Source organism: Sorex fumeus, unplaced genomic scaffold, assembly GCF_029834395.1.
Source record: "Sorex fumeus unplaced genomic scaffold, SorFum_2.1 ptg000086l, whole genome shotgun sequence".
Lineage (NCBI taxonomy): Eukaryota > Metazoa > Chordata > Mammalia > Eulipotyphla > Soricidae > Sorex > Sorex fumeus.
In genome coordinates this window covers 33734187-33741004 of record NW_026606143.1, presented here as the reverse complement: position 1 = coordinate 33741004, position 6818 = coordinate 33734187, and positions in this window count along the sequence as shown.

The following is a 6818-nucleotide window of genomic DNA, read 5'->3' as shown; positions in this document are numbered from 1 at the left end:
CTGGCAGGCTACCAAAAGTATCCTGCCCACACGGCAGAGTCTGGCAAACTCCCCGTGGCATATTCAATATGCCAAAAACCAGTAACAATGATGGCTCTCATTCTCCTGACCCTGAAAGAGCCTCGAATGTGGCACTTTTTAAAATCTCAGGGCTAGGACAAAGGAGACATCACTGGGGCCTGCTTGAGGCAATCTATGAACAACAGGATGACAGTGATAATAAATTTATTACCTTTTGGGAGGATAATGAAACTGGACATGAGTGGGACAAGGAGTATATGAGAAATTGCTATAACAACTCCTCTATGTTGTGAGTCTAAAGCGTTCTAAAATAACATGTGCTAATTAAAATAAAGTAAAATATGATATTCTGCAACCAGCAATATAACTGAATTGAAAACAAATGCTTTACAGGTAATAAGAACCAGACTGGAATTAGAAATGTGCTGTCTTTTTCTGAGATGCGCACACTTGCCCACTATACCACCCTGACTCTGAGCTACTTATTATTACCATTATTTCACAAATGGGAAAATTGAGGCTTAGGGAGATTGATCATTTCCCTCGGTCTTAGTTTCAATGAGAGCCAACAGGCCATACCAGGTTTCCTGAACCCCTAAATTCCAGTTATTTCAATTTTTGCTTTGCTTTTTGTGCCACGTCTGGTAGTTTCCAGGTCTTACTCCTGGGTCTGTGCTCAGGGATCACTCACTTCTGATGGTGCTCAGGGAGACAATATGTGGCTCTAGGGATCAAACCCAGGTCAGGCACTTACAAAGCAAGAATCCTATCCACAGTACTATCTCTTCAGCCCCTTCTTGCACTGTCTTATTACCACCAAAATCCCTTCTGTCATCTTCCTCAGATCTTTAGGAGTATCCCTTTTTTGTTCTGTCCTGGAATGCGGTAATACTTTGTTCCAAGTATAACACTTTAATATTCAAATAATTTTGCCTGCAAAACCATCTCCCTTTCACTTTCAAGCTGCCTTAGTCATCAAAATAAAAAGGTATTGACAAATGTTAGTGGTTAATGACAAAATCGTGAGTCCAGTCTGCTTCAGGACCCTAGAATTTTTAGCATCTAGCTAGTATGCATGTATCCATAAGGCATGTAGGATGACTAGAATACAAACCAAAATGAAATCCAAAAAGATATGGGTAGTGACTGGTGAGAAAATTTGTTTAATTTCCACTGAGATGCAATGGAAAAGACTTGAATTCTTTCAGAACTTGTCCTCTGAAAGAGATTTTGTTTTTTGTTTTGGGGCCACACCTATCAATGCTCAGGAGTTACTCCTGACTCTGAACTCGGGAATTACTCCTGGTGGTGCCTAGGGAACCATATAAGATGCAGGACATCAAATCTGGGTTGGCCATGTTCAAGTCAAGAGCCCTACCAGCTGTACTATTACTTTGGCCCCTGAAAGAGATCTTTTATATATTGCTGGCCCACACTGCTAAGGACAGCCAAGTTACCAAGAGATAATTTAACTGTAGAAGGCTTTTATTTGATTAGTCAGTACTTCCATATTTGGTGTTTTTCAGGTTATTTTTTTGTTTTGTTTTTGGGACACACCTGGTTGTGCACAGGACTTACTCCAGGCTCTGTGCCCAGAGATCATTCCTGGTGGGGAGTCAATGGACCATTTGTGGTGCTGGGGAGTGAGCCCAGATTGGCCATTGTACTATCCCTCTGGCAGTGACAGCATTCATATTTGCAAAGGAATCTCCTTCTTTCCTTCATTTTACATCCTAACTTCCATTTCCTTCCACAAAACCCAAGGCTCTCTATTTTCAAGTTAATACCACAGTGCACCACAATCCATGATTATGCATAGTATAGTTCCCTTTAGGTCACGTTTACATTCAGTTATTTTATACATACTGAGAATAGAGCTATCTTTGCTCTGCAATTGTAAGCCATGAACTGACCTTCTCTAAGATAAGTTAAACATTACTCCTAAGACGTAGTGTGCTCTGGTGAACTACCCTAAGGCTCCTAAGGTTTCAAACAAATGTCTTTCTTTTTCTCCTTTCAGAGAAGTAAGCTGGATCTCAAAGAATGTCCCTTGCTATTGTGATTTTTTATTATATCTCCTTTCATACTAGAAGAAATATCACAGTTCAGCATGATCCAGTGCCTCAGTCACAACTGGTTGAGTAATGTTTGCTTAAATAACAGCCCTTCCCAGATGGCTGGTGCTAGCTTCAGGTCAAAATATAATGAAACTAAAGAGTGATCAGTGTTCAGAAATCATTGACGTGTTGCTGGGTGTGTACACATAATGGATTCTATCAAATCCTCTGATTTATGAAAAATCTGAGAAGTAGAAGCTGAAGGAGGCAATATTTTAGTATTCCTGCTTTGGAAATTATAAGGAACAGGAGTTTCTGGTTTCTGAAGGTGAAGGACCTGGCATAAAAGCAAAAGGGGTCATATGTGATAAGCATGTTTTATGTGAATAATTGTATGTCATATATCATGATTGCAACATATATTCCATTTCCAGTAATCAGTACCTAAAATAATTCTTTCATATGACTATACACCCTATTATTAAATATATGGTTGATTTTATTATCCAGGAGATTACAAGCATTTTAAGGAGCTTTGCAAAAAATTAGACTTGAAGTCAAAATAGTATTTTCACACTAGTATATGTCTATCAATCATTTAAATTATGAAATATCACAGGTCCATTTAAAACCTCTATTTTTATGCCACATAAAAGTACTTTATATTATCTCCTTAAATATATTTAAACTCTGGGTCTACTGAATCCCACGAAAAGGAGTCCTACTCAAGAACATTTTTACTCTTAAAATTAGCATTCTAAGCTAACTCTGCAATGTTTTCAAGGTATTTTTATGCATATACTTTCTTTGGCTCTTCATGACCACACTGTGAAGAAGTAAGGAGAGACACCATTTGCATCATTTTATAGTTGAGAAAACCAGAATCTAAAGTGTAGGGAAAGATAGGCGAGTTGAAGAATCTCTATTCTTCTAGTGCTTCAAATAATATTAATCTGTTTACCATTACACCCATCTATAAGGCACCTTAACTCTATATGTGATGCAGTAATTGACAGAAATATTGAAACTTTTAAGATAGATAAGTTACATGCAGGCTCTTTATATCTCTCAACTCTCTGCTGGTGTCCTCTTTTATTTCCTCCATGTATTCTGCTTTTGGGCTGGAGCAACAGCACAGTGGGTAGAGCATTTGCCTTGCAAGCGGCCAACATGTTCAACCCAAGTTCGATTCTTCCGCCCCTCTCAGAGAGCCCAGCAAGCTACTGAGAGTATCTCGCCCGCACAGAAAAGCCTGGCAAGCTACCCATGATATATTCGATATGCCAAACACAGTAACAATTGTCACAATGGAGACATTACTGGGCCTGCTCGAGCAAATCGATGAACAACGGGAGGACAGTGACAGTGACAGTGATTCTGCATTTGCCTATGTGCCTCAGCAGCAACAGAATGCAATACTACATATACTAGGATTTACTTAGCTAGAAGTATCCATATTTGAAAATTATTTCCCTGTGTTCCCCTCCATCCCAATAGTACAATAAAGAATTAATAAGACACACATCATCTCCTATTCAGATAACCTGAACCAGACTTCCTTTAGAAGGAGCCTTCTACATTAAACTGCCAGTACATGCAAAGAATAGGCATTTATTGGAGTACCATTATATATGGGTCACATGCAGACTTCCCAGTTGACAAGGGTCAGAGAATAAGTGAGAGAAAGAACCAAGACAAGTAGAGACTGCAACCTTGAGGGGAGAGCAGTAGTGAATATTTCCCTCAGTTTAGAGAAGCTAGTTGTTCAGGACCTTGGATAGCTCCTAGAAGGGCCATTACTCCGAATTTTTCCATGAAACTCAGTTACGTAGTTTGCCCTTTCTTCTGAACTTTCTACTTGATAAAGGGGTCTTATCTTTTCTACGAATGTCTTAGTCTCTATAGAACAAGAACCATTCTCATTCTTTCTGAAGAGTTCAGGGCCTATGTCTAGTAGAGAGACGTTGGAATTTTCTCACTCGTCACATGAAATGTTCACATGTCAGGGGGAAAAATAAGAAAATTGCATCAAAGGACCTCATTCTCTTTGATTTATTATGTTATAGAAGTTCTCTCTCTTCTAATTGAAGCCTGTACTTGAGTCAACCTGAGCTCCAAATATTTCACTCACTAAAACCATGTCACATATTGGGTTTCATTATATCAAGTATTTGATATTAATTCCATTTTCTGTTTGTTGCTGGCATGGAGGACATTTAGATTTTTGGATATCAACAGCTTATCTGGCAAATCATTTGTATTTTCTAGAAATATAATCATATCCAATGTAAATAATGAGTTTTGTGCTTTTATGGAGCTGGAGAAGTTCTATAAAGAAGACCACACCTTCTACAAGATCATTGTCAGTGATTTTAATGCCAAGATAGGACCGAGAAGATCAGCCGAAGAACTCCACACTGGGACCCATGGCCTAGAATGGAACAAACAGGGTGAGAAACTGTCTGAGTTCATCATGTCGACCAAGATCATCCATGGTAACTCAGAGTTCCAGAAGGCCGAATCTAAACGTTGGACAGGGGAGTCTCCTGGTGGATGGTTCCACAATGAAATTGACCACATCATATTCAATCTACGGTTTTGCCTGAATGATGTCACTATTGTCCCAAAATTCCAAACGGGATCGGACCACTGTCTCCTTCGTGCAAAATTTTACTTCACGAAGCAGGGTGAAAGAGCTGCAAAGTTTAAGAAGAGAACTCCCAGAATGTCCACCAACTGGGAGCTCTTTGGCACAATTGGGGCAACATGGGAAGATGCCATCATTGACAACACTAATGAAGAATACGATTGACTGGTTCAGCACCTCCATGATTGTGTGAGGAATGCTGAGAGAGAGATAGCCACAAAAAGATGCCTGTCTTTGAAAACTCTTGAGCTCATTCACCAATGTGACTTAGTGCACCTCAGGCAGCCGCAAGCGAATGAACAAGCTCACAAAGCAGTGCAGAGATGTGATAAAGGAAGACCTCAAAGAGAGAAGAGCAGCAGTGCTGGCAGATGTGGCAGAAGCCAGGAAAAGCATTCGCAACGCCCGCCTATCCTTCGCCAACTACAAGACAAAGATGACTGCCCTCCAACGTCCTGATGGATCTATCACATCTTCCAGAAGGGCAATCGAGAAGATTATCCAAGACTTCTACTCGGATCTCTTTGATAGCCACATCCAGCTGCCCACATACCAAATTCCACAGGATGGATATGTCGTTCCCAATGTTCTCCCTTCCAAAATCCGACACGCCACTTTGTTGGTAAAGAAGCGAACAGCACCCAGCACAGACGAAGCCAGACCCGAACACCTGAAGAACCTGCCGTCAGTACTCATCAACACACTGGCTCAGCTCTTCACACACTACCTGTCTGAATGCAAGCTTCCATCCCAATGGAAAACCAGCAGGGCTGTACTGCTGTACAAGAAGAGAAACTACCACGACATTGGCAACTATCGCCCAATCTGCCTGTTGTCTGTCGTCTACAAGCTGTTCACTCAAGTCATCCTGAATAGGATTGGCAGAACACTAGATGAAGGACAACCATGAGAGCAAACCGGGTTCTGAAAAGGATTCAGCATGATTGACCATATTCACACGATAACCAAGCTCGTTGAGGTTTCTCAGGAGTTCAAGATGCCACTCTGTCTAATATTCATTGATTTAAAGAAAGTCTTTGATTCTGTTGAGACTGAAGCGGTCACTGAAGCCCTAGCTAAACAGGGCGTTCAAACTCAATACATCAGGATCCTTTGTGAGCTGTATTATGGTTTCACTCCCAGGATCTTACCATTCTACAGGGAAGTGATCATCGATGTCAAGAGATGGGTTCTGCATGGTGATACTATTTCACCGAAACTCTTCAGTGCCACCCTCAAGAACATCATGAGATGACTGGAATGGGAAGGAATGGGAGTGAAGATAGACGGTCAGCAACTACACCACCTTCGCTTCACTGATGACATCATTCTAATAACACCAAAGCCAAGAAGCACAAATGCTGGCCGACTTCGACCGTGAATGTGGAAAGGTCGGACTACAGCTGAATCTCATGAAGACAATGGTTATGAGAAACGGTCTTGTTCCATTCGCTCTCAATGGAATGAACATCTCCGAATGCAACAGTTATGTGTACTTAGGTCGAGAAGTCAACATGATGAATGACCTGGCACCTGAGTTGAGCAGAAGGAAGAGAGCGGCTTGGAACGCCTTCAAGAGCATTGAAGAAATAGCTAAGAGGACGAAGAACCTCCGGCTCTGGGCACATCTCTTTGATTACACTGTTTTTCCTGCATTAACATACGCCTCAGAGACCTGGGCCCTACACAAACAGGATGAGAATGCTATTCGTGTCTCCCAAAGAGGAATCAAAAGAGCTATGCTTGGAGTATCACGTTTCACTCAAATGAGAGAAAGAGTTTGGAGTTCTGACCTCCGTCAACGCTCAAGAATCAGGGATGCTGTCTCATTTGCCAAGGCATCAAAAATCAGATGGGCTGAACATGTAATGAGATTCGGAGATGACTGCTGGACTAGAGCCATTACCGACTGGATTCCACGGGACGTCAAAAGATCACATGGCCGCCCACCTACAAGATGATCAGACTTTTTCGTCAAGACCCTGAACAATCCGTTTGAGGCTCTTTGTGATCCTAGAACGAGCAGACACCATTGGGCCACACTAGCACGCAACAGGGATGAATGGAGATATAACTGGCGCCCACTCAAGCAA